General features: G+C 53.3%; 4 non-coding genes across 4 annotated transcripts; 3 read left to right on the top strand and 1 right to left on the bottom strand.

The window, feature by feature from the left end:
- Window positions 1-1,064: 1,064 nt before the first annotated feature.
- Window positions 1,065-1,142, top strand: TRNAT-UGU. The gene has a single exon. It is a non-coding gene; the product is annotated as a tRNA-Thr (tRNA).
- Window positions 1,143-4,757: 3,615 nt separating this feature from the next.
- On the top strand, window positions 4,758-4,831 carry TRNAI-AAU. The gene has a single exon. It is a non-coding gene; the product is annotated as a tRNA-Ile (tRNA).
- A 20,436-nt stretch (window positions 4,832-25,267) lies between these two features.
- On the top strand, window positions 25,268-25,349 carry TRNAS-AGA. The gene has a single exon. It is a non-coding gene; the product is annotated as a tRNA-Ser (tRNA).
- Window positions 25,350-27,153: 1,804 nt separating this feature from the next.
- Window positions 27,154-27,247, bottom strand: TRNAI-UAU. The gene is made up of 2 exons: window positions 27,210-27,247; window positions 27,154-27,189 (listed from the first exon to the last, which is right to left on the bottom strand). It is a non-coding gene; the product is annotated as a tRNA-Ile (tRNA).
- Window positions 27,248-27,902: the final 655 nt, after the last annotated feature.

Below are 27,902 nucleotides of genomic sequence, written 5' to 3'. Positions count from 1 at the left end.
GGTTGGGCTCAAGCCCATATGTCTGCACTGTAATTTTATAGAGGTTGGGAGGGAGTTTAGCAAGTGGAAATGGTAAAACCACATTGAGGGGAGTGGACCACTGACCTATCAGCTCTTAACACCCAAACTTTCAGTAACTCTATTATCAGTGCCTGTGAGTGTAATTTAAACCATAGGTCCATCTAGCTCTGAATCTTGTCTTCTGACAGTAGCCAATACCAGGTGCCCCAAAAGCCATTCCCAAGGGACTACAAGGAGTTGAACCCAGGATCTCCTGTTTACAAAACAGGGGCTTTAACCAGCTAACCCAGGATACCAACTGTTGCTTAAAGTGCTGTGTTTGCCTACACCTGACTCTCTGCCAATCCCCACTGGGCCCTGACAAGTGTTGCTCATGTTTGGATTCTGTAAAGCAGAGGAGCAGATGAAGTTTTGCTCCCAAGGTGTGTGTGTGATTCTTTGGACAGGTCTACACTATGAAATTAGGTTGGTGTAATTACATTACTTAGGCTGGCAATGCAGTTCTATCAAGCTAATCCCGGTATAGATAGTGGCTCAGCTGTCACAACTTTCTGGAGCTATGAAAGGGGAGGGGCCCAACCTCTGTAGCAGGAATGCAGGGCAGGTGAGTTCACGGCAGGCATGGTGGGATACTGGTGGAAACCAGTTATGGTGATATAATGAGCAGCAGCATTTACACTGACATTTGTCACTTTAAGTTTGCTGCAAAAAGCTCTAGGCCTCTCGTCAAGGTGGTTTTATTTTGTCACCAAAACAGGGCAATTTTGTCGCCAGACGTGGTATTGCAGTGTGTGCACCAGCCAAAAACTGCCGACCGAGGGAGCGTTGTGTGTTTTTCACACATCTGAGCAATATAATGATGCTGAAGTAACCTTGTAGTGCAGACCTGGCCAAAGATTCACACACACAAACACACACACAGCTTGCAAGGAAAACCTCACCTGCTCCTCTGCTTTGCAGAATCCAAACACAAGCAAAGCTTTTCAGGCCCCAGTGGGGATGGCAGGGAGTCAGGTGTGGGCAGACACAGTGATGTTGCCACAGGCATGCACCATGGCTTAGCTGGTTAAAGCACCTGTCTTGTAAACAGAAGATCCTGGGTTCAATTCCCAGTGGTGCCTTGTTGACTAATTCTTGGGCAACCTGGTATTGGCTACTGTGGGAGGGCAAAACACAGAGCTCTTTGGTCCAGCCCAGTATAGTTGTTTAAATTACAGGCACTGATAACAGACTTACTGAAAGTTTGGGAGTTAAGAGCTGATAGGTCAGTGGTCCAGCCTGTCACAGATGATCCTGCTTCCTCTGGGACAGGGGCAGATCTGGGCTCTCACACCAACTGGCTCATTGTGGCTGCCAGAACCTGTGGGCAGCTCATTTAGTTTACACCGAGGGTTGAGTCCTGCTTTGTGCACCGTGTGTGAGAATGAAAATCCTAAACCGCCCTTTGAAATAACGAATGCAGCAGGATGTGTTATTGTCCCTGCCCCAAAGCAGACAGACCAATGGAGAAATGCCATTGAGTCCAGGGTAATACTCCACTGCCATTTTACCTTTTTTGCTTGCTAAACTCCCTCCCAACCTTGAGGGCTCCCAGAGCCCGGTATTGAGCCTGAGCTGAGATGTCTACGCTGCAAATTTACCACCCCACAGCCCTAGCCTGGGAGACTGCACTGGCACGGGACAGCCGTGGGTGTTTCATTGCAGTGTGGACATAGCCTAGCATTATGTCTACACTGCCATTAACACACCCAAGTCACTATTCTCAAACCCTGGGTCAGTTGATTCAGGCTTGTGAGGCTTGTGCTGCAGGGTTATAAAATTACAGCATAGACACTTGGGCTTCAGCCCAGCCTCCGAGACCCCACGAGGGGTGAGGGTCTCTGAGCCTGGGCTCCAGTCTGAGCCCAGATGTCTACGCTGTAGTTTTTAGCTCCACAACCTGAGCCCCAGGAGCCCAAATCAGACCATCCAGACCAGCGGGATTTTGTCACAATATAGATGCCCTCTCAGGATATGTCTACACTGCAATGTAAGCCCAGGGTTAGTAGAAGTCATGTCAGCAGCCCCAACACACAAACATAAACCACGAGGGAAAGATCCACCCCCCCAGATAAGCTGGGCAGTGTCCTTCTCCCTACGGTTCGTAAGTCCAGCAACCAAAAGTCCTTTAACATGAGCCATCCCCTGTCTGCACCCCACTCACAGCTGTTGTCCTTAGTCAGTGCAAGCCCAGAGGTGCCTCTGTAGAGTTCACCTGCCATCCTGGGTGGAAAAGGGGGAAAATAAGAAGGCACCGTAGTCACTATGTCCCCTGCCTAGCAAGTGCTATTGAATTGAGGGTGAGTCCCTCTATCGGGATCTGCCAAGCACAGTTGTGCTGCCCTCGATTCACACAACAAGGATAACAACCCTTTATTTCTCCTGACCCTATAACAAGGAGACTGGGAATCCAACACCAGCCACAAGTGATCATTTCGGCAAGCAACCCAACCTATTTCCAACATACTGTAAAATCCACATGCAGACTCATACACGAAACCTTGCAAGAAAATCTTCCTGAGGGGGTCTGAAGCACCTGCTGCTGGAGGGATGGAGGGAGCCGTGGGTTGGGATTGAGGAGCAGCGTGAGGCGGGGGGTCCTGTGGGTTGGGATTGAGGGGCACTGGGAAAAGAGGGGACATGGGTTTAGGCTGAAGAGCATCCTCGTTTGGGGATCCAGCAGGACAGGGAAAGGCAGCAGGTGATTCTAATTCCTTAACGATATTCTGTGTGTTTGTACGTGTGTGTGTGTGTGTGCAGGGGAGGAACATGCTCTATGCCCAGAGGCCCTTATTCCTCCAGGCTGCAAGGACAGAGGGGCTGTCAGGAAGTTGCCCCTGCAAACCCACACACAAAAAGATGCTTCTGAGGAAAGAGAAAATCCTGAAGAGAAAAAGTAACATCAAAGAGGACTCCAGCAAGACACCTTAAGATCTTGGGGAGTAGTTTATCACCTGACCACAGACTTGAACCCTGGACCTTCAGATTAAAAGTCTGATGCTCTGCCAACTGAGCTAGCCAGGCTCACAAAGCAAAAGCACAACTTGGTGCAGAGGAGAAAGTAGTCAAGAAAACAAGAGCAGGAAACAATAGGGGAAACCTGCTGCTCTCTCTGGCCTGGTCAGGGGGCTGTGCCGATCGGGTTTCCACAGTAAGTTTGACATCAATATGGTGATGTCCCCAGGTTGCCTAAGGAGGGGTGAACCAGCCCAGGTCGGAAACGGAGCAAGTCAAAACTCCTGTGCTGATCAGTAGTGGGATCGCGCCTGTGAATAGCCCCTGCAGCGTAGCCTGGACAAGACAGTGAGACACGGTCTCTTTTTATACACCCCCCTCCCCCGCAGAGACTGTATGGCGGGATGGGAGCACCCATTGTGGGGATCCTGAACTGGTGGGAGGGAGGCACCATGTACCAGGGATCCCGAAATGCAGAACAGGGACACCCACACACCAGGTATTGAGCTGTGGTCTTGATTTACAAACTGCAAGTGATGGGGAATTTAGCACCTCCCTTGCGGAGCTTGTTCCACTAGATAATTAGCCTCACGGTTAAAAAATGGTCATTTCCAGTTGGGATTTTCTGACATCGACTGCGAGCCAATGGGGCCTTGTTCAATCTTTGTCTGGTGAATTAAAGAACCCTTTAAAATCACATATCCCCCCCTCTGGGAATTTGTAAAACGTATTTAAACCAGTGATTAAATCGCCTCTTAACCTCCAGTCAGTGAAATCAATTGAGCTTCTTCAGTCTCTCGCTGTAGACATTTTCCTTGTTTTTAAGGCAAAAATTCTGATCTTTCTAACGGGAGCTGCTGCTTCAATGTTTAGTTTGGGGAAGGATTTGGCTGCGCTCAGAGATCTGCCCGCGGGTTACAATCTGCGATCCGAAGGGTCGAATGCAAACAGCATTTGGATGGGACCGTTAGTGCCGCCCCCGTGTGGCCAAAGATTAGAACTGACGAGCAGAGTTTACAGCTGGAGCCTGGGACGCTCCTGAACAAACTGGGCACGAAGCCTCTCGCGTGGGATCCTCGCTGTGCAGCAGGAGGCGGAGGGAAGCTGGTTGTCAGGGCTCAGGGCTGCTCCCTGCCAGGCTGAGCCGGTGTCTGTGCTAAGCTCGGCATCAATCAGGTGATTCTGGGCAGTTCGGGGTCCCAGGGCTCCCAAAGGAGGGTGAAGTAGGTCACCCCTGGAGCAGGTTAAAGCTGCAGGTTGACAGTGGGGTTGCTGCCCCTGTGAACAGCTGCTGTAGCACCGCCTGGGCAGGACAGGGAGAGCCAGTTATACCCCCCCCCAGCCTGTATCGGGGGATGGGAGCACTCACACCCTGGGGACCCACCCACCAGAGATCTTCTAGGGGGGGAGAGTGGCACCCACACACCCAGGTTCTTGTGGGGGGGGGACAAGGGCATCCACACTCCGGGATCCTCTGCAGAGGGACGGACACCCACACACCCAGGATTCTGTATGGGGGGCAGAGGTACCCGGACACGTGGGCGGGGGAAAGAGGCACCGAATCATCCGGGATCTTACCTGGGAGGACAGCGGCGCCTGCAGCTCGACATGAGACTTGAGCTAATTCCCCTACCTTGGTAGGTGGTGTCTCGATCCATCCATTCGATAACGGAGGCCACATTGTTCCCCGCGCCAGCCAGTGACTCCTTCCAAAAGGGTCAGGCAAGACAGGGCTTGCTGTTGGCCGGCTAGCTCAGTTGGTTAGAGCATAGTGCTAATAACGCCAAGGTCATGGGTTCAAGCCCCATGCTGGCCACTCCAGGAGGGAGAGGGTGGCTTCTGCTCTTTTGGCTGACTGCTAGGGGTGGCAGAGGCCAAAACCAGGTGGGCCGGGAGTGGGCAAGAGCCCTGCTGGGCACAGGCGCCGGGCAGCACCAAGCTCCTGACACCTCCTTGGGCTCCCCTCCCTGGGCTCCTCGCTCCACCTGCTGCCTGAAAGGAACTTGGAGATGGGTGAGCCCGGCCAGCTGCCTTCTAGGCTCATAGGAGGCCAGGCTTGAGCTGCACGCCCGCGAAGCCAAAATCGCAGGCCTGCCGGCTCACCCCCATTGTCCACAGGCGGTTGACCTGATGGCCCGAATTCTTGCCGGCCGCCGGCTCCACCCAAATGTACCCGACGCCGGATCACGCTCCCCAGCCCAAGCCACAGAGGAAGGCTTAATACTCGGCACCCCAACCTAGGGGAGAGGCTTCACACTCCGCCGGTGCAGGGTGACCTTTGGGACTTCCCTGGACACCATCCTCCCACCGCCCACAGCCAGACCCCCCAAGCCCACCCCTCCGACAGGAAGGAGCAGGAGGACCACTCCCCCCAGGGGCACCACCACTCCAAGTCAGCTTCACTTGCTTTCTCTTCTACCCCTTTCCTCCCAAGTTATGCGCGCCTCACGGGAGCCAGCTCTGGGAAGACGCAGGCACCGCACTCTGACTGGCGCAAGCCAAACGCCCCACACCGAGAGTTTAGCACGGGCTCTTGAGGCACTGGAGGAACCCCATGCAGACGCACTGACGGAGCTAACCTTTACGGCCAAGGGCCCTACCTGTGCAGAAAGCCAACTTGCTTGTGAAAAAGACTCCTCTTTCGGCTCCCCTTCCAAACTTCCAAATGCCTCCAAATGGGAAAACAGACACTCTGAAACACCCAAACGGTCCTAACGCTGGGGCCAGGCGAAAAAGAAAAGCAAGGAAAAGATTTCTAAATGGCCACCCTGCCAGAGTCGTACAGCTCCGCAAGTGAAACCCATGGGAGGGACATTACACAGAAAAGGGGAATGGAAAGCTGCCCAAATTGAGATGCTGTGGAAAGCTACAGCCCCATCGCTACTCCTACTCTGCACACTTCTTGCAACAGCTGATGAACGGCCAGGTGCTTTTCGCATCCAAGCCCACACCAGGGGAAGACCTTGAGAAGTTTCCCGTGGCTTGCCTGGTTCAGCTGGTCAGAGTGCGGCACTCGTGGAGGCAAGATGGTGCAGAGGAGCCCCTGGGTGGCTGTGGGCCTGGGGAGGATGGATTTTGATTTTTTGGCCTGACCGCTACGGGCAGCAAGGCCAAAAGTCAGATGGCTGACTCTCCCGTCCACCACGCTCATCAGGAGCCCTTAGTCGACAGGCTCGGAGTATGCGGGCATCGCCCCATCATAGGTTTATTCCCCACTTCGAACTTTAGCATCCACAAGATGGGGACCTGCATGGGCCCCTCTCAACTTAAATCCCAGTTTCGATCTGGTAAAGCTGCCACCCTCTAGAAGTTCCAGTGTCTAGCACACGCCCTGTTCCCCCTAACCTTCCCTGGGGAACACAGATCCAAACTCCTTGACTCTTAACCCTACGGGAAATAAACCATTCCCCCACCTTCTTCCCCCTCTCCTAGTTGTTGGGAAAGATACCTTGATTCAAACTCCTTGAATCAAACAAAGAGGGATTCACTTTTCCCCCTCCACTTCCCCTGAAAATCCAAACAAGGGAAAAAATCAATCAGGTTCTAAAAAGAAAAGGATTTTATTAAAAGAAAGAAAGAAAGTACACTATCTCTGTAACACCAGGATGGAAAAACCACAAGGCGTGCTGCAGGATAGCCCCTCCCCACCAAAAAGCAATGCCGTGACCCGGATTCGAAACAAGGTTGCTGCGGCTACGGCGCAGAGTACTAACCACTATACGATCACGGCCAGGCGTTGGGGGTGCAGGCAGCAGCCCAGCGGAAAATGCTCAGCTCTGTGCTCTCGGGGCGGCCACCTACCTCGCCGGCGGCCACAGGTCTTTCTCAAGTCTCCCCATTACAGTCACAGGTCAAATGCTGAGCAAAGGAAAAAAGACAGGAAGCCAATCCCATGCCTGTCCCTTTTTCTGTCTTCCTCCACCCCTGGACCAAGTCCCTCCCCGTTTGTCTGGGCCATTGTCCTCATGCCCCTGGCCAGCCTATTTCCCTTTGCCGCTCTGAAACGTGCCCCCACGTGCAGGCCCCGAAGCTGGGCCCGGGGGAGGCTTTGGCTAGGGCGAGCGTGTCCTTGCAAGGTAATTGTCTCTGTGGAGGTGAAAGCCATCAGTGCAGGGTGCGAAGGGAAGTGGCCGTCGAAGGAGAATGGAAGGCATGTGGTGGGCAGGCCAGGGATTTCTTTGTCCCCCCCTTCAAAAGGGGTCCCCCTCCCCGTCAGGGAATCAAACCCCGGTCTCCCGCGTGACAGGCGGGGATACTCACCACTATACTAACAAGGAAAGGTGCATGGTGAGTGGCCCCAGCTCCCATAGACCAGCTATGGTCAGCATACACCTACACCGTCGCATGGGCCCCAGCAGGCAACAACACCCCTGGCCCTCTTCTGCTTCCCAAAGGCTTTGGCCGCAGCAACAGCCCTGGGAAAAGCCCTGGCCCTCCTCACCTGCCCTTGCCCAGCACGACGCCTTTCCGGGCCTACACAGCTCCTCACACAACACCTTGCCCTCCCCTACCAGCTCAGCAGCACCTTTTTTCCTCTCAAAACCTCCTCTTGCCACCCTCCCCGTTCCACACTTCACACTCACCTCATCACAAACTCACCCACGGCCCCTTTGGCTTCTCAAGCGCCTCTGGGGTGACGCAGCTTCCCAGGCACGCAGATCCTTCCCTTCAACGCGCACTGGACGGACATTCCAAACACAGCCCTTTCCAGGAGGGAATGCGCTGCTTTTGGACCCTGGCGCCCAGCAAGAAGTCCTGGGACTCTTTTTCTGACCGATGAACCCCACTGACTTGCCTTTACCAAGCAGAAACTAAGGACCGGCTGATGGCTCTCTTTGCAAACGGACGCCATCAGACTGAGCCACGAGGCGTGCTGCAGGATAGCCCCTCCCCCCCAAAAAGCAATGTCATGATCTGGATTCGAACTGCGGTTGCTGCGGCCAGGGTGTTGCCGGCACAAAGGCCTGAGGCGACAGCAACAGTGGTTTGTTGCCCGCTGTGCTTCGCTCCAATAAACACACCAAGGTGGAGAAGCAAAACAAAGTTTATTTGAGATCTCAAAGCACGCACTAGGAGAAACAGTATCTCAAATCCAGCGCAACAAAAACAAGCAATTTTCCCTTTTTATATGTCAAGCTGTTTGTTAAAGCCTTTGTTTCATTCCCCCCTACCCCTCCCTTGTTAACTGCAGCTACATTAGGCATTACATTATAGCTTGTTAGAAAAGTTCTCATCCGCATGTTTATCTGTTGGCCTTGTCAGCTCAGGCACATGAAGACTTCTCCCCCTCTTATCACTATTTTTGCTAGTTAAACAGGACCGCAGCTGTCTGCTAGAAAAGCTGACTCTCACATATTCTGCTTTTAGGCTTTTAGCATTTAGGTTGGTTAAAGTTCACAAGATGGAGTTACTGTGGCTCACTTAGACCCAGAGCAGGGGGGCTTCATCGACACTCATGGTCTTCCACCCCCCCAAGTTACCTGGTAGCTACGCCCAGTGACACCAACAATTCCTCCTTTGAGAACACTCAACAACCTTTGGCAGAGTTTTCTCATACTCTGAAGACAAAAAGTGATTAAGTTCCATACAATCAGGGTCATCAATTAAGGGGCACAAGGGAACATCTGGGGAATGGGGGGTACAAAGCTTATGTATAAGTGCTTTACAGCAAGCGAGCAAAAGAAAGAGAACAAAACAGATTACAATACCTGTGAGCAGGAGGCGAACAATACCTCCCCCTAATCCCCCTAGATCAGGTAACCAACCCCAGAGGGAATCAAAAATAGTAGGTTCTGCTTCCTGGGCCTTCCACAGGTTAAAGGCCCGTTCAGCTGACAGGATGTGCTTGTTAATATCCTGTGAAGATTCTGGGACATAAATACAACATTCGTCCCCAATAAGGGCACAGACCCCGCCCCGTGAGGCCAAAATATAATCCAGGGCCTGGCGATTTTGCAGGGATAATAACCGGAGTTGGTATAACTCAGAACTTATGCCTTTGTCTATGGCCAGGGTGTCATTAGCAAATTGAGTAAGGAATACAGAAAGTCTCTTATAAAGTTGGGCCATTCGCCCTACTCCATAAGAAGGGAGGAATATCATTCCAAACCTGTCTCCCTCACCGATGGGTTCAAGGGTAGCTCTCAGGGACCGGTAGTAACTGGAGCGACCTGAGGGAGCGTGGGCCACAACACGGAGGGGAGGGGCAAGGAATCCTTTATAGCAACTTCCATGCCACCCATGTGGGAGCCACTTGTAGGCATTACGGCCACACATAAAAAATGCCTGTCCATTAGCAACCAGCCCATTAATCCCCTGCTGGCGCTGGGTGGCAATATGAGGGGGCCAGTACTGGAGTCCTTCCCCAGTATCCTGGCCAGTGCTGTTGAGAAAGGGGATTGTAACATTAGTTGTTGGAGACAAGTAATAGTGACAGGAACTATTACCTGCAAACCATAGGGCATTAGGTGAAGAAGGCTCCCTAAAACAAAGCAGACCTTGGGGTACAACCCGGAGTCTGATGGGGGTAGGTTTCTGTAAGAGGTTGCCAAAGGGTTGCCAGGAGCTGTTGGTCAAACTATAAAAGCGCTCCTGAGAACAATTATGGCTTAGGTTTCCTCCAACTCTGCCCGACATAAGAGGCTGCCGTATATTATAAGAAGTTATCAATATTTCCTGGCAAATATCAGACCAATTTTGGGGAATGGCACGCCAGGGCAGCCCCGCTGAATGATGGGGAATCTGGGCACATATCCAACAGTTGGAGAGATTAAACTCACGGGCAAAAGCAATTTTCAGGGCTTCATATGTATTGGTAGCCATATCTGTAGGGAGAGGTCCCCATTCTGCATGTGCTGTGGGTGTAACAGGAGGGAACAGAAGGAATACCTCTGTGACAAAAAAGAATGTTGTAAAAGACCCTAAACCTGAACCCATACTGGCAATTACAGCAACCCAAATGCCCAATGGATAAGAATGAAAGCCACCAAACAAAGCAGAAAATAAAAGGACCAGGACCAGAAATTAGGTCGGCCTTCTGTGAATAGATAAAACCAATGCTCAGGGTGCTCGTGGGAAGTGCGCTGTGGCTGTTCAGAGAGATCACAGGGCATTCCCAGCGACCCTTATTGTCTTTTGAATAGCAGTTTAAGTCCCAAATCGTCGCTAGAAGCTGCTTCTTTAGCAGGCTGCACAGTCCACTGTTCAGGAGCAGGCACTGCTTTCAGTCGAGAGTGATGAATCCAGTTCTTGTGTCCTTCGACCTTTGCCACCATGTGGGAAACAAGCAGGACGGTGTAGGGTCCCTTCCACTTCTCTTGGAGAGGCTCATCCTTCCAGGTCCGAACGAGTACAGAATTGCCTGGCTGCAAGGAGTGGACCGGGGTATCCAGTAGAGGAGGCTGTGAATCTTTGGTATACCTGTGAAGAGAAGAAAGAACAGCAGACAGAGAGCATATGTACTGAGACAAAAACCCGCAGCCTACCTCCCACTCCCCTAACAGAACCGGTGTACCATCCAGAGGCCATGCCCTTCCAAACATAATCTCGAAGGGACTAATCCCTAACCTGCCCTTGGGGAGAGCACGAATGCGGAGTAACACAAGGGGCAAAGCATCAGGCCACTTAAGAGAGGCTTCCTGGCAAATCTTAGAGAGGTGTCGCTTGAGTGTCTGATTAGTATGTTCCACTACACCACTGGCCTGTGGTCGCCACGGTGTGTGGAGCTTCCAGGAGATTTGCAAGACATCTGAAATCCTTTGAACAATTTGAGATGTAAAGTGTGCCCCATTGTCAGATTCCATCCACTCGGGGAGCCCAAAGCGGGGAATGATCTCCTTGACAAACTTAAGAGCCACTGTTTTGGCGGTGTTGTTACGACATGGGAAGGCTTCGGGCCATCCACTGAATCGATCCACCATGACGAGGAGATACCTGTACCCTTGGGTTCTAGGAAACTCAGTAAAGTCTATTTGCCACACCAATCCTGGGCCTGGGGTAGGTTCCAAGGTAGCTGGCAGCACTGGCACTCCTGGTCGAGGGTTATTCTTTTGGCAGAGTAGGCATTCAGCCTGTACCTGGGATGCTAGGGGTCTAAGTCAAGAGGTTAGAAAATACTTGCTCATGAGCTGAGTAAGAGCCTCCCTGCCTGCGTGGGTGGTTTGATGCAGTTTTTGCAGCACTGGTCGGATTAAGCCCTTGGGCAGGAGGACTTTTCCCTCTGTGGAGTAAAACCATCCCTCTTTTTCCTGGAGACCAAGCCTGTCAGCCAGGTTTCTGTCCTCAGAGGAGTACTTAGGGGCTGCAAGCTCACCTACTGATGGAATGAGGGCATGCATTTGGGCATTCTCCTCTGTTGGTGATTTCAGGGTAGCAGCACGCTTGGCTTCCCTGTCTGCTCTAGCGTTGCCCTTGGTTACATCCTGGTCCTCCTTCTGGTGAGCTTTGCAATGCATCACTGCTACTGCTGAGGGGAGCTGTACTGCTTCTAAAAGCTGGAGAATTTGAGACCCATGCTTGACCGGAAAACCCTGAGCAGTTAACATTCCCCTTTGTTTCCACAGACCAGCGTGAGCATGCAATACCCCAAAAACATATTTTGAGTTAGTAAAAATATTAACCCGTTTGTCTTTTGCCAGTTCAAGTGCACGGGTTAAGGCCACTAGTTCAGCAAGCTGGGCAGATGTTCCAGCAGGTAAACTCTCTGCTTCCACTGTATCGTAGAGGGTCACAACAGCATAGCCCGCCCTCCTTTGCCCATCTATGACAGCACTGCTCCCATCAGTATACCACTCACAGTCTGCATTTGAGAGCGGTTGATCTTTTAAATCTGGGCGGCTGGAGTATTGGGCATCTATGACATCCAGACAGTCATGTTCCTGCTTTTCTGTTTCTGGTAGCAGGGTAGCTGGATTAAGGGTGGGACAGGTTTGCAAGGTAACTTCAGAGTTCTCTAACAATTTTGCCTGGTACCGAGCCACCCGAGCCTGAGTGAGCCAGAGACCACCCTTAGTGTCCAGCAGGGCTTGGACCATGTGGGGAGTATACACTTGAACAGTTCCTCCCAGTGTTAATTTTTCAGCTTCCCCAAGCACCAGGGCCATGGCTGCGACCGCCCACAAGCATGCTGGCCACCCCTTGGCAACTTGATCCAGTTGTTTGGAAAAGTAGGCTACAGGACGTTTCCAAGCACCTAACAGCTGAGTAAGCATTCCCAGGGCTACCCCTTTTCTCTCATGTACATACAGTTGGAACGGCTTAGATAGATCCGGTAAACCCAGGGCTGGAGCCTCCATTAACTTCCTCTTTAAGATTTTAAATGCCCTGTCCGCTTCTGGGGACCAGTGAAAGGGGTCATGATCCGCTCCCTTAACACATTCATACAGAGGTTTTGCCCACAGTCCAAACTCTGGGATCCACATTCTGCAAAAGCCTGCCATGCCCAGAAATGCCCTAAGCCTTTTCCGGTTGCTTGGGATAGGAATCTGGCAAATAGCCTCCTTTCTTTCGTTAGAGAGCTGCCGTTCTCCTTGCCTTATGTGAAACCCTAAGCACTGTACTTCTGAGAGGGCAATTTGAGCCTTGTTCCGAGCCACCCGGTATCCTCGGAGCCCAACAAAGTTCAGGAGGCTCACAGTGGCTTGGAGGCAAGGGGTTAATCCCACAGCCGCAATTAACAGGTCATCTACATACTGCAGGAGGAGGATCCCGTCCGGAGTATTCCACTCCTGCAGGTCTTTGGCCAGCGCCTGGCCGAAAAGCGAAGGGGAGTTTTTAAATCCCTGTGCCAACACAGTCCAGCAGAGCTGTTTTTTAACCCTTCCAGTGTCTTCCCACTCGAAGGAGAAAATCTCCTGAGATTGGGTATCAACTGGAATTGTAAAGAAAGCATCCTTCAAATCTAGGACTGAAAAATGGGTATACTGCCCCCCTATAGAGGCTAACAGTGTATACGGATTTGGAACAAGGGGGTGCAGAGTCTTAACCCGCTCATTGACTGCTCTCAAGTCCTGTACCAGCCGATACGTCCCATCGGGCTTTTGCACGGGCAGGATGGGGGTGTTCCAAGCTGATTGGCATTCTCGTAGTACCCCATGCTCTAGGAATCGAGCTATAGGCTTTTGCAGTCCCTCTCTGGCTTCCCTTTTAATTGGATACTGTTTGATCCGCACTGGGCTTTTTCCTGGGAGGAGTTGAACCTTAACAGGGGTGTGATGGGTTGCCCTTCCGGGGACCCCTGATGCCCAGGCAAGGGGATACACCTGGTCCTCCCACTGGCTCCACTCTGGGGCTTGCATGGCTGAGGGTTCAACTGCAAGGGCCATTATCCAGGCATTCTCAGGGGGTAAGGTAAGGTTTATATCATCTTGAGTAAAATGCAGAGTGGCACCCAAACGACAAAGCAGGTCCCGTCCTAATAGGGATGTTGGACAGTCAGGGAGGTAAACCAGCTTGTGAGATATAGTTGTGTTTCCCAAGGCACATTCTGCTGGGGCATATACTGGGCACTTGGTTCCTTTCCCCGTGGCACCAACCACTGTAAGGGAGTCTGCTACTGGCAGCTGAAGGGGTTGATTCACGGCAGTTCGTGCTGCTCCAGAGTCTACTAAAAAGTCTATTTCTGAATTTCCCACCCTCATTTTTACTCGGGGTTCCGGGGGCAGGATGGTCCGTCTCCCCTGACACCCCTAATCTTGATCCTCTGCTGCCATCATGGGGGTATCTTCCCTTTCAGGGCACTCATTTTTCCAATGTCCCTCCTTCCGGCATATGGCACACTGGTTGCGACCCAAACGCCTTTCCTGGGGACCAGGGCGCCCACGTCCACGGCCTCTCATTCCCCGGCCCCTTTCACCTTTCTGTGACTTTCCTCTGCCGCCGGCCTGCACCGCCGCTAACATCATCTTCACTTGCCTTTTTCCTTCTCTCCCTCTCTAAGGGCATAGGCCCTGTTGGCAGTCTCCAAAATCTGAGCCATAGACATTCCCATTAAATCCTCCTTTTTCTGCAATTTCCTTTTAATATCAGGGGCCGCATGGCTAGTAAAGATACCCTTTATGATTGCCTCAGTTGTCTGATCGTCTGGGTCTGCGCTAGTACTTTGCCGGATGGAGTCCCGAATGAGCTGTAGAAAAGCCACTGGACTCTCTTTTGATTCCTGGATTAGCTCATACGGCTTTGCCCAGTTGTTATGTTGGACAGCCGAGTGCCTGAGGCCATACATAAGCAATTCCTTATAGGAGTTAAGCATCCTCAAACCCCCCTCCTCATTCGGATTCCACCCGGGGTCCACTGTGGGGACAACAGCTTCTGGCAAGGGTTTTCCTTCTCTATCCTCATTATACCTTCTTTGTGCCTCCTCTCTAGCTTTAGCTATAACTTGACTCCGTTCCACTTCAGACAACAAAGTTCTCATAAGTATGTTGCAATCATCCCAGTCAGGCTTATGGCTAGCTAGACACCCTTCAAAGATTGAAATGAACCGACCTGGATTAATTGAGAATTCCCCTGCTTCTGCCTTAAAGGCAGCTAGGTGTACAGGATTAAAAGGAACATGAGAGTACACTGGCACAATCTGGGCTGCACGCTCCTGTGTTCCAGGACGGGCTACCACATTCTCAGTAATCAACGGATACAATCCCACCGAGGGGGCATTCCCTGGAACCTGTGGGGGTGTTGGAGCCGAAGGGGACACCGATTCTGCCATTACAACCGTGGGAGGGTTCTGGGGATTAGCAGCAGTTACTACCGAGTCTTTCGGAGTCAAATGGCACTTATATAAAATATCCGTCCTATTTCTTAACATCATAAACATATATGCATAGAGATGTTCATTCCATTTACCAGTTCGCTGACAAAACAAAAGTAATTGAAGGATCGTGTTGTAATTAAGTGATCCTTCTGGTGGCCACCTTTCCTGGTCCTCTAGCTGATATTGAGGCCAGTCAACTGTACAGAACCTTTTTAGTTTACTTCTAAGCATTGAATCTGATGAGAACACATCCCAGAGGGCTAGAATGCATTCTAGGGGTGTACACTGTGTTCTGCCGGCTGTACTCTGTCCCTGTCCCATACTCTAAGAATATGAAGACACTGGGCGTCCCCAGGTCCTAATAGGCAAAAAGTCCACACCACTGGACCGTTCCTACCATATCCACAGGACCGGTTCCTCACAGTCGCCCGCAGCTGCTTCTCCACTTATCTGTGCGTTGCACCGTTGTGCCCTCCGGGGTCGACTAAACCACGTCTCCGCCGAGGCCCCCGATGAAGTCACCGGCGCGCGCTGGGCGTCGGTCGTTGTCGCAATCCGTCGGCCACCAGGAGGGATCCGGGCAAGGCTAAATTTTGCCTCGAGCCCACCCAGGGACGCCAAAACTGTTACCGGCCCAAAGGCCTGAGGCGACAGCAACAGTGGTTCGTTGCCCGGTGTGCTTCGCTCCAATAAACACACCAAGGTGGAGAAGCAAAACAAAGTTTATTTGAGATCTCAAAGCAGGCACTAGGAGAAACAGTATCTCAAATCCAGCGCAACAAAAACAAGCAATTTTCCCTTTTTATATGTCAACCTGTTTGTAAAAGCCTTTGTTTCATTCCCCCCCTACCCCTCCCTTGTTAACTGCAGCTACATTAGGCATTACATTATAGCTTGTTAGAAAAGTTCTCATCCGCATGTTTATCTGTTGGCCTTGTCAGCTCAGGCACATGAAGACTTCTCCCCCTTTCCTCCCCCTCTTATCACTACTTTTGTTAGTTTAAGCAGGACCGCAGCTGTCTGCTAGAAAAGCTGACTCTCACATATTCTGGTTTTAGGCTGTTAGTATGTAGGTTGCTTAAAGTTCACAAGATGGAGTTACTGTGGCTCACTTAGAGCCAGAGCAGGGGGGCTTCATCGACACTCGTGGTCTTCCACCCCCCCCGAGTTACCTGGTAGCTACGTCCAGTGACACCAACAACGGCGCAGAGTACTAACCACTATACGATCACGGCCAGGCGCTGGGAGCGCAGGCAGCAGCCCAGCGGAAAAGATGCAGGTTTTCCGGCGGCCACAGGTCTTTCTCAAGTCTCCCCATTACAGTCACAGGTCAAATGCTGAGCAAAGGAAAAAAGAGAGGAAGCCAATCCCATGCCTGTCCCTTTTTCTGTCTTCCTCCACCCCTGGACCAAGTCCCTCCCCGTTTGTCTGGGCCATTGTCCTCATGCCCCTGGCCAGCCTATTTCCCTTTGCCGCTCTGAAACGTGCCCCCACGGGCAGGCCCCGGCGGAGGCTTTGGCTAGGGCGAGAGTGTCCTTGCGAGGTAATTGTCTCTCTGGAGGTGAAAGTCATCAGTGCAGGGTGCGAAGGGAAGTGGCCGTCGAAGGAGAATGCAAGGCATGTGGTGGGCAGGCCAGGGATTTCTTTGTCCCCCCTTCAAAAGGGGTCACCCTCCCCGTCGGGGAATCGAACCCCGGTCTCCCGCGTGAGAGGCCCCAGCTCCCACAGACTAGCTATGGTCAGCGTACACCTACATCGTCGCATGGGCCCTAGCAGGCAACAACACCCCTGGCCCTCTTCTGCTTCCCAAAGGCTTTGGCCGCAGCAACAGCCCTGGGAAAAGCCCTGGCCCTCCTCACCTGCCCTTGCCCAGTAGGACGCCTTTCCGGGCCTACACAGCTCCTCACACAACACCCGCCTGGGACCTTGCCCTCCCCTACCAGCTCAGCAGCACCTTTTTTCCTCTCAAAACCTCCTCTTGCCACCCTCCCCCTTCCACACTTCAGACTCACCTCATCACAAACTCACCCACAGCCCCTTTGGCTTCTCAAGCGTCTCTGGAGGGACGCAGCTTCCCAGGCACGCAGATCCGGCTGATGGCTCCCAAGTGTGCAAGTCCGTCCCCGCAGAGCTGCCCCATACGGTGACATTGAAGAAACTGGAAAACGGGACGGGGTGGGGGGTAATAGGCTCCTATATAAGAAAAAGTCCTCCCAGACCGGCCTGTCCCTTTAAACATGGGACATCTGGTCACCCTGGAGCAGCCCCGCACTCCTGCTCCCCGGTTGGTGCGTTTGTAACCCGGGGGCTGAAGCCGACGCGTGAAAGGGAAGTGAGCGAGCTCGGAGCTCTCCGGCGCCACCTGCTGGGAGCAGACAAAATGACTGAGCGACGTCCTGGCTAATTTAAATATCACCTGGTTTTCTATCGGGTTGTTCCACTGGAGAGCTGGGGAGTGGCCTGAGTGTGGCAGCACCTTATTTGCATATTAAAAGTGACAGTTTGAGACCATTGGGGTAAAATAGGAGTAAGTTTTGGGGTTGGGCCCCACATGTTTAGTGCAGGGTGTGGGGAGCCGGACTGAGCAGAGCCTGCTCCGACGGGGAGTGTGATGTCACCCTGAGCTGGGAGCGTGTTGCCAGACATGGGGAAGGGGCTGGGGGTGGGGGAAGGTAGGTTGGTTTTTCTATTTTTGGTGGAGTTTTTCTGATGTAAATTGAGAGTTGGTTTGGGGGTTCTGGGGGGAAATGACAGAAGCGTTCTTGGTGGTGGCTGCTGCAGTGGGGCATAGGACAGTTGGGGGCGGGGCTGTCTGGGTGTTTGAGATCAGGGGCGGTTCCTGGTTGGCTGGTGCCTTGGCCTGCCTAGTGTTTTCTTACAGCTGATCTCCCATTGGCCCTCGTGTGGGGCATGTCTCTGAAAGCTGGTCTCCCATTGGGCCCTCCCCAACTGATGTTTCTGACAGGCTCATCTCCCATTGGTGACGTTGTCTGACAGCGATGCGGGGAGGAGCCGCCAGGGACTTGTGCGCTCAGCGCCGCCCGCGAGAAGCGGCGCGCGGGGCCGGGTCCCGCTGCCGGGCGGAGGAACCGAGACCGCAGCAGCGGCGCCGCCTCCCGCCTGGCGAGAAGCCGCAGCGCTGGGGGGGGTGTCACAGGGCGCGAGGGGCTTCCGCGCGCGGCTGTTTTCTGCCAGTCGCGGGGTGACGCTTCCTGCCCGTTGGGGCCGCGGGGTCCCGATGGCAGCTGGGGGCTCTGGCGTCCGCCCGCCCGCGGCGGCTGGGAGCTGCGGGGCCACCTGCAATGGCCGGGGGCTGTGGCTTCTCCTCACACACCCCCCGGTGACTGGAAGCTCCCGGCTCTGCCTGCGGTGTCTGAGCTCTGGGGGCTCCTCTCCTGCCTGGGGCGGCCGGGAGCTCCAGGGGCTTCGGCGCTGCAGGGTCTATTAGCAATGACGTGGGGCTGCAGGGTCCTCCCGCCATCAAGGCCTGTTGGGAAATCCTGGGTCCATCCGCAGCAGCTGGGAGCTCTGGGGTCCACTCGTAGGAGCTGCAGGGTCCATACGCAGTGGTGTGGGGCTGTGGGGGCTCCCCCGCCACCCATGGCTGCTGGGAGCTCCAGGGTCTGCCTGCGGGAGCTGTGGGGAGATGAGGGGTTTGGGGTGGAGGAGGGGGCTCCAGGCTGCAGGGTGGGGCCGAGCGATTCAGAGTGCAGGAGGGGGCTGTGGGTTGAGACAGGGGGTCGAGGTCCAGGACAGGGTGATGGCTCTTGGGTGGGGGCAGGGATGAGGGGTTCCAGGTGTGGGAGGAAGCTCTGGGCTGGGGCAGGGGGGTGAGGGCTCTGGGGTGCAAGAGGGGGCTCTGGGTTTGGGGGGGTTCAGGGCTGGGGCAGGGGGTTGGGGTGCAGACTTACCTCGGGGGCTCCTGGTCAGCGGTGCAGCAGGGGGGACCTACTGGCCATTTCCAGGGTGCAGCGCGGTGCCCTAGGACACGTAGGGACCAGCCTGCCTGAGCCCCGCAGCATGGCTGACCGGACCTTATAACCCAGTCACCCCACTGGGAGCTGCAGCGTCCCCCTGTCCCATGTGGTGGCTGGGAGCTCTTGGATCCACCCACAGCAGCTGGGAGCTGTGGGGTCCATCCGTGGTGGCATGGGCCTGTGGGAGCCCCTTCCGACACTGGTGGCTGATAGCTGTGAGGCCCCCACCGGCCGACAGCTCCAGTCTTGCTGCCCCAGGGCTGAGGTGGAAAATGTCACTGAGATCTCTGAAAGTCACAAATTCTGTGACCCCCTTTATATAATCTTAGCCTTAATAGTTGTTGACTGTCTCTCTCAATCTAGTGGTCTGCTCTAGCGCGGATGGGACAGGGAAGACAGACGCTCACCCCCCAGCACAGGTTTGGGCAGAAATGGCTCTTGGGCTATTTGCTGTGCATGCACAGGACTTGTCCAGGCCGGTGGAGCAGCTCAGCCAGATGAGGAGCTGGAAGAAGGAGACCGGAGCAGCCTGGACAGCCCACTTTTTCTCCACAGCCACTGCCTATCAGCAGGATTCCTCCTTCTCCTCAGTGAGACCAAATCTAAGCACCTAGACAGCCGGTCCATCTGCTGCACCTCAATCCCTCATGCCTGAGCCTCCCTGCCAAGTCCTGTACCTGGCTCCAGAGAATTGTCTCACATCTCGCTGGGAACTCGACTTCTTGTGCCCAGAGAGTCTCGGCCCCACTCAGTAGAGGACCTGAGAAACACAGTGTCTGCCTTTTCCAAATCAGTGCTTGGAGAGGTTTTGTTCCTGTGACCACGTGGCCTAACGCATAAGGCGTCTGACTTCAGATCAGGCGATTGAGGGTTTGAGTCCCTTCGTGGTTGTGCTTGTGCAGTTTTACCTTTGTGCTGAACGTCCTGCTCCCTTCAGGGCTGGAACCTCTTCTTGGCCGCTCAGGCCAATGCTCTGGCTTCAGCTAGAGCCCCGGGAAGGAGTTGGGGGGTGGCCATCACAAAGGCTGGGGCATGAGCCCCAGGTGCTTCCAGTCTCGCCTTTGCCCTTCCTGACTTGCCAAAGAAAATGGGTGGCTGCCCGGGCTAGAGTGTGGAGCAGTTTCCCTCTTCCAAGTGTGCGCCTGTCCCTGTGCTTGAGGGGGTTGCTACATAGTGCCTTGGGAGCCTGGGTGTTTCTCTGCTTCTTGCCAGCTGGGGAAAAGCCTCTTGGGGTAAAATCTCCTGCCCCACTGCCAAAGTCAGCACCTTGAGTGGGAATGGTAAGAGGCCCCACCAGGGGGGCTGGCCCTGCTTTCCTACCATCTTCTCATGTTGGCCACATCAGCAGCTGGCTGTGGGTGGTTTTCAGTGGGTGTTCAGCATGCCAGGGAGCAGGGAGCAGCCTGTCTGGGCATCTCTATGGCTGTCTGCTGGCCTCACATAGGCATGGTTCTCCCCTCCTCTTGCCCTGCCCTTGGTTGCTCTGTGGCTTTTAAGCTTCCCTTGGAGCTGTCAGCACCAGCCACCTCTGTCCTAGGTGCCCAGAGGAGGAGAGGTGTGCTGGGCTCCAGCCTGGGACTCTGCCTCCCTCCTGCCTTTCCCTGACTATGAAACCTGGCCCTGACACTCCTTTCTTCAAGCGCCATGTGGGCAAGAGGAAAAGTGTGGTAGAAAGCACAAGGGCCAAACTTGTGGGCATCAGAAATCCCAAACATCCTGTCAAACCATAGTCACTTCTAGACCCCATTCCAACCAAAGACCTGGCTCCAGTGGGTATGAGTCACTCAGCACCAGGTAAACAACTCGTTCTTGTACAGCTGGCGATAGGAAAGCACTTGGATCTCCAGGGATTTACCACAAGGTCCCACTGAGATTTGAACTCAGATTTCAGCATGCCAACCCTTACACCATGGGCCCAGCTTGTGCTAGTTTCTCTGAACATTGGTGACCCTATCATAGAATACCAGGGTTGGAAGGGACCTCAGGAGGTATCTAGTCCAACCCCTTGCTCAAAGCAAGGCCAATCTACAGAAAGACTTTTGTCCCAGATCCCTAAATGGCCCCCTCAGGGACTGAGCTCACAAACCTGGATTTAGCAGACCAATACTCAAACCACTGAGCTCTCCCTCCCTCACAGGCCCAGCTTGTGTAAGGGGACTGTTGGCCCTTTACTAAAACTGAGTGGGGTTTTTTGGTTGGCTAGTTCCCAGTCCCAATAGAAGGGGGAAGGGTCAATGGGAAATCAGGCCCCTGAGACTGACAGGCCCCTGGGGCAATGGTCACCAACTGGTAGGGAACAAGTGAGAATTTGTTAATGAGTACAATTCCTGGTGAAAATTGGCAAAGCTGTGGAGAGTTTGAAAAGTTCCAGTGAATTTACACATGTAGATACAAACAGAGAGACAACTAGAGAGAAAGAGAACATCACAGACTGCACAGGCCCACACAGACATAAACAAAAACCAAACCCACCCAGCACACAGAGCCATAGACACATAAGGGAAAGCCACACAAAACATAGAACAAATCCACACCAAAAAATACAGCAAAAGCCCACAACAAGAAAGCACAAAAACCACATACCAAAAGAATACTTAGCAAAAAACAATCTGCATGCAAAAGTCACACACACACACACACACACACACACACACACACACACACACACACACAAAACTATGCAAGGCATCCACAAAAATCACACAGGACCCACATGCACATCAACACGACAGACAACAAAAACCCAACATACAGAAAGCCAGGCAGGGTTTGAGTCTCACAGCGAAGAGGGTGAGCACACAGGTGGGTTGGGGAGCAAAGACTGAGGGGGAGTCGGGGGCAGCGCTCTGGGCTCTGCCTGACTCCTCCTGACACAGGCGGCTGGTGGAGAGCAGAGCCTGGTAGATCTGTGGAATCTGCCCTGCTCTCTGTAAAGCAAGGGGACCTTGGTGTCTTCTGAGCTGCAATTGTATTTTCTGCAGGGCAAAAAGATTGGCAGAAGCCATTTGCTTAAATGGAACAAGGAGATGTAGATGAGATTTGAACTCACAACTTCAGCATGACTCCACTCAGCACTGCTCTGCAAGTCCTGGGCACTAACCCATTACACCACTGGACCCTGTTTTCAGGAGTTTGGCTCCATGTTTCATGGATGGATTAGTGGAGTGGGGGGGGGGTTGCATTAGCTAAAACAAATCTATATTAAAGGCTGCAGGATGGCAGCAGCAGAGGTGGGGAGCCTCCTTCCATGTGCTAGAGCTGGTTCCCCCTTCTGTTGCTGAGGGGAAGGTTGGTGCTTTGAGCCCACCCAGTGCTGGAATGTCTCATGGGTGAGATTAACGGGACTCTTGGGAAGGGAAGGGAAGGGAGGGGAAGTCTTTTCTATTCCTGCCTAGCTCCATTGGTCTCCTGTGGCCCTTTCGGCTCTCTGCTCCCCTGTTGGGGAGATGCAGAGACAAGCCCCCATCTGGGTGAGTCACCGAGAGGCTGTGTCCCATGGCGTGTGGGGGGAGAGGGGTAGGGGTGGGATGGGGCTCAAGGGGAGAAGGTTGTGTGTGACAGTGTGTGGGGGAGGGGGAGGGTGTGTTCCTTAGGATAGAAATGATGGAAAACACAGGGGAGGTGACAGTGAAGCCCCGTGTCTGAGTGTTATGACCCTGTGTGGTGCTGCCGTTCACCTTCCCCTCCTATGGGCTCAGCTTTCATTGAATCCAGCATTTTTTCACTTGTCCTCACCACAGAGGTGTCCCACGTGCCTCAGCTACTGAGTGTCCCTCTGAGAGACGCCGAGGACTGGAACTGATTTCAGCTGCTGGACAGCTCTGCTAGGTCTTTATTCATTTGCACAGGAAAATGCTGAGTGTTTAAATTCATTTCAAGCCCCACCCACCCCAATTCAGCGAACTCCTGAACATACTGGAGATGGGTCTGGGAATTGATTTTCATTTGAAAAAGTTTTTAAAGGGAATCACTTGGATTGGAACTAGGAACCTATTATCCTAGAAGGAAACATTCACCCACTGACCTACACTCACAACAGAGAGTGTCATGTACAGCCCAGAGCAGGAACAGTTATTAACCTGAGGGTTAGTAAACTTTCTCTCTTCTATACAAACACCACAGCTTACAAACTCCCCACCCCCGCTCTGTGTCACCAGAGCACAACAACAACTCTCCTTGGGGCACACACAGCTCCCCAGCTCCCTGCCTGTCAGTCTCTCCAGCGTTGCTCCAATCCCTTAAAGCAGGGTCTCAACCTCCATTTACCTTAGCGCCAGTGCCAGTCCTCCAGTCCTCCCAGTGGGCCAATAATGTCACTCATACTGCCCAGACCCTGCCCCCCAAAACTCCGCCCCCCACCTGCCTAAGGCTCTGGGAGGGAGTTTGTGTGGGGCGAGGAGGTCTAGGGTGCAGGCCCTGGGCTGGGGATTGGGGTGCAGGAGGGGTGCAGGCTCTGGGGGTAGTTTGGGTGCAGAAGGGGTGAGAGGCTGGTCTCTGGAAGGGAGTTTGGGTGGGGGGAGGAGGCCTGGGGTGCAGGCCCTGGGCTGGGGCTGGGGATTGGGGTGCAGGAGGGGTGCAGGCTCTGGGGGGAGTTTAGGTGCAGAAGGGGTGAGAGGCTGCTCTCTGGAAGGGAGTTTGGGTGGGGGAGGGGTTCTGGGGTGCAGGCTCTGGGATGGAGTTTGCAGCGCTGTAACAAGGGCCAGGCGAGTGAGGCACTTGCCTCGGGCGCGCAAAGTAGAGGGGCGCAGCTCTGCCACGATCAGCGGCACTTCAGTAGCAGCTCTACTGCTGCCGCTTCTTCGGCAGCAATTCGGCAGTGGGTCCTTCTCTCCGGGAGGGACTCAGGGATCCGCTGCCAAATTGCCGCCAAAGGATGAATGAAGCAGCGGCAGCAATTGGGCTGGGGCAGGGGGTGGGGGGAACAGGAGGAGGGGTGGGGGTGCAGGCTCTGGGAGGGAGATTGGGGCGGGCGGGAGGGGGTGTGTGGAGGGAGAGGGCATAGGCTGTGGGAGGGAGTTGGGGGCAGGCGTGTGTGGAGGGGGGTGCAGGCTCTGGGAGGGAGTCAGGAGTGTGGCGCTTACCTGGGGCTCCAAGGCAGGGCAGGCTGGGGGGCCTCCGTGTGCTGCTGCCCCCAGACACCGCCCCCACAGCGTCCCATTGCCTGCAGGGGGGTCGGGGTGGGGACAGCGCGCGGAGGCACAGACCCACCCTGCCCTGCCATGGGGAGGGGCCGGCAGCCACTGGAGTGAGCAGGCAGATGCTGCTCAGCTCCGCTGCACTAACGGGGCCCCTGGGGGTGGGAGGTGGGGCCAAGGGAGTGACCCGGTCCCAAAACTGCTGGAGCCCCACGGGCAAGACCTGGGAAGCAGGACTGCCAGTCAGACAAACACCTTTAAGAGGCGGCGTCCCTCTCCCTGTCAAAACCTGATCTTCCTCCTTCAGTTCAGTGACAGACTGAATTGTTCCTTATCCCGGCAGAACCAGAGGATTGAAAGCAGCAACATCAAACCCCTGTGTAGCTCGCAGGAATGAACATAAACACTCCCTGGTATCTGAGGAGATGTTCAGCTTTGCCCTTAGTCAACTACAAGGCTAAAGGGAAAGGAGGTGGTGCCAGATATAAAGAGTGAAACACGACACATCATAGTTATGCCCATGGTGGCTGCAAAATCTTTTGATGTACTTCTTCTTATCAGCAGTGTATTGTTTTCTCTGGAGTCTAGACCTTGACTATGCCTTGGCCAAGAAATTTGTACCTTGATAAAATAATCGACTGCCCCGGTGAAGGCAATGGACTTGACACCCACTGGGGTGTCCCTACACAGGTACAAGTACTAACAACAGTGGCTGCCTTTTAGCCATAGATTTTAATCAGGGGAATAAATTGAAACAAACCCCTGTTAAATCAATTCTCAGCCCGAGTCCTTCACCCACATTCCCTAGAGCATTGGGCCACCATGTGGATGTTTCATTTCCGACCTCAGTTTCACACAGAGACAAAATTTCCTTTGCACAGATCCATGAACAGCAAAACCTCCCTGTGTCTCTGGTCTGAGCCAGGGCATTCGATTCCAGTGAACCCTTCTCTCCTGCAATGTGATGGTCAGACAGAGGGGACGTGGCACCTGCATCCCTGGCTCAGCTCTTTCTTTCTGCTGCTGTTGTTAGTCCATGAAACATCAAGGGTGGAATGCAAGACTGAATTCACGCACCAGCCCTCAGTGCCTCAGAGAAATTCTGCCCCCTGCTATTGGAATGATGTGCTGGAGATTTGACTAGGAAAGGGACTGTCTGAATTGTCAGAGTGGGGAATGAACAACAATCTACAGCAATGTCATTCACACAAACACACTCTCATCCTGCTCCAACCGGAAGAGAAATGGGCAGGAATTCTCGCTGTTCAGCCCACGATACACTTACACTAATGCAGCCATGAGTGTGCTGGGGAAGCTGGTCTGAGCAAACAATTTGAAGTGACCATTCAGTGAGAACAGAATCATCATGTAGTGAAACTAGCACATATCAAGTAGTTGTGGCCGAGCGGTTAAGGCGATGGACTAGAAATCCATTGGGGTCTCCCCGCGCAGGTTTGAATCCTGCCAACTATGCAAGAACTGCGCTGTTGTTATTATTATAGCCTTAGTACCTGAGCATCCACAGTGCGAACTGGAGCCACATCTACTTTCACTCTGTCTACACTTAAAATGCTGCTGTGGCACTGCTATAGCACTTGGGAGTAAACAGTGACTGGAGGGGTTTTCCCATCCCTGTAACAGCTACATAGACAGAACAATTCTTCCTTTTCTTTAGCACTATCTAACCAGGGCTTAGGTCACCTTAACTAGATGGGTTTGGGGAGGGTGTCACACCCTGAGAGACATCGCTCTGCCAGTGAAGTGCCCAGCGTACACCAGCCCTTAGATCCCTCTTGGTATTTCAATGCAGGCACTGACCTGTGAGAGGAAAACATCAGCTCACAAACACAGAGACTGAATTCCCCACATTTAATCTCGCTGAACTTTCCAGAAAGTCACAAAATTCAATTCATTCTTGCTAGGAGAGAGAAAAAATATGTGACATTAAGTTTTTGGCTTGGTTAAATAAAATTGTTTAATTAATATAGTAAAAATCTGTACTGATTCCTCTAACTAACACCACAGCATGAAATAGGAACAGAGACAAATCTTGTCAGTGACGACTAATTTCACAAATGATCTTCCCATTATTAATTTCCACGCTGCCCCCATTGGAGGTCTGGGCAACTCCAGTGTCATTGCTCTGCATTCACCTTCCCCTAGAATTGTTCTCAGACATTCACCTTCCTCTGCAGCATGGGGCTCGGGTCACTTGGTGGAGGATTCCCTGCACCTTGAGGTCTTTAAGCCACGATTTGAGGACTTCAATAACTCAGACATAGGTTAGGGGGTTGTTACAGGAGTGGGTGGCTGAGATTCTGTGGCCTGCATTGTGCAGGAGGTCAGACTAGATGATCATAATGGTCCCTTCTGACCTTAAGTCTATGAATCGATGAATCTATTCCCAAATTTGGAAAATTGTACACTTCAGAATGTGAATAGTGACCCCGGCTCCTTCCTGCACCTGCTCTACATTGCTCCACAGCAGCTTCTCCACCTGCAGAGTCACCCCAGCACGGCAGTGCAGCCGCCCAGGGTTCAGCAGGGGCCCCTGGCAAGGAAAGTGGGTGCAGCTAACAGCCCGGTGTGCCTGGCCGTGAGGCAGCTGTAAAAAAGCAACAGCCCCCCCCCCCGAAGTACAGAGACTTAATTCCTCAACTTTAACATCATGACCCCCTGTAGAAAGCCACACGTGTCAGTTGCATTTTCACAGGGAGATGCAAAAATCAGGTGACACCAATTTTTAAGCTGAGTAAATAAAGTTGAGGAGATAGTTATTAACCTCCCAAAAATATACTAAAGATCCCTCAGCATAACACCTGAAGGTGAAATATGAACAGAGACAACCCTTGTCAGCAAAGGCTCATTTCCCAAACAATCCTCAAAATGTTACTAATTCCCACCCCTCCTCCACAGGAGCTCTGTGCAGTGTAACTGTTCCGCAGGCAGCTTCCCATTCAATGCTGTTGGGAGACATTCCCAGACCTGGAAATGTACGAACGACAGAATTTGAAGAAGAAACCTGGCTCCCTGCACCAGGTGGGATTTGAGTGTTTTGTCCCTGTCACTTAGTCTTTGTCAATAGTACAGACGCCATGGGCAGGACTCCAGGCTCTGCTGGCAGGGGGAGAAAGGATTGTAGATCTCACCTGTCCTCTGGAGAGGAGGTAATAATTGAAGGGGCATTTTTGACTCCTTCTCAGGGTCCCCTGGGCTGGAATTCTACGTTCCACAGGGCCAAATGAGGGGTTGATGCCACTGGGTTAATGAAAACCAGTGCTCCAGGTGAGGCTTGAACTCACAACCTCAGCATAGCTCCTCTCAGCACTGCCCCATAAATACTGCATGCTAACCAATTGCACCACTGGAGCATCTGCTCATTAAAATTCTCTGAGACCCCCCTATTCTGATAAAGCCAAGTAGTGACCCCAGAACATTCTCAGTGGGGTTGAGAGCAGGTAGCGACAAGTGTTGTACTTGGTGGGGTGGATCCTTCTTAAGGGTTCCAGGCACCATTTGACACCTTGTGGTCCCACCAGGAGCGGAACAGGTTCCCTAAAAGCAGGGCCGCCCAGAGGATTGGGGGGCCTGGGGCAAAGCGGGGGAGCGGACATAAAAAAGGAGCCACCCGCTGCGGTGCTTGTACTCACTGGGCGGCGTCTGAGTCTTCAGTGGCAGCGGGTCCTTCACTCGCTCCGCATCTTCGGCAGCACTGAAGGACCCGCTGCGGAAGTGCATCCGAAGACCCGGAGCGCTGCCGGGTGAGTTAAAATTAAAAAGGCGCCTCTAGCCAGGGAAAGGATTCTTGGCCAGGGCTTGTGGGGCAAATTGCCCCACTTGCCCCCCGCACTTGCCCTGCCTAAAAGTAGCAGCCACCAGAGCCCAAACAGTAGCCCCACCCGTTCCACTCGAGGCCACGCCCCTGCCCCCCCTTCTCCCCAAGGCCCCGCTCCTACGCTGCCTCTTCCCCCAAGACCCTCCTCCCGCTCACTGCTCTCCGTCCCCTCCCCACCCTCACTCGACCTT

Source organism: Mauremys mutica, unplaced genomic scaffold, assembly GCF_020497125.1.
Source record: "Mauremys mutica isolate MM-2020 ecotype Southern unplaced genomic scaffold, ASM2049712v1 Super-Scaffold_100095, whole genome shotgun sequence".
Classification (NCBI taxonomy): domain Eukaryota; kingdom Metazoa; phylum Chordata; order Testudines; family Geoemydidae; genus Mauremys; species Mauremys mutica.
This window is presented reverse-complemented; position numbering and strand designations above follow the sequence as displayed.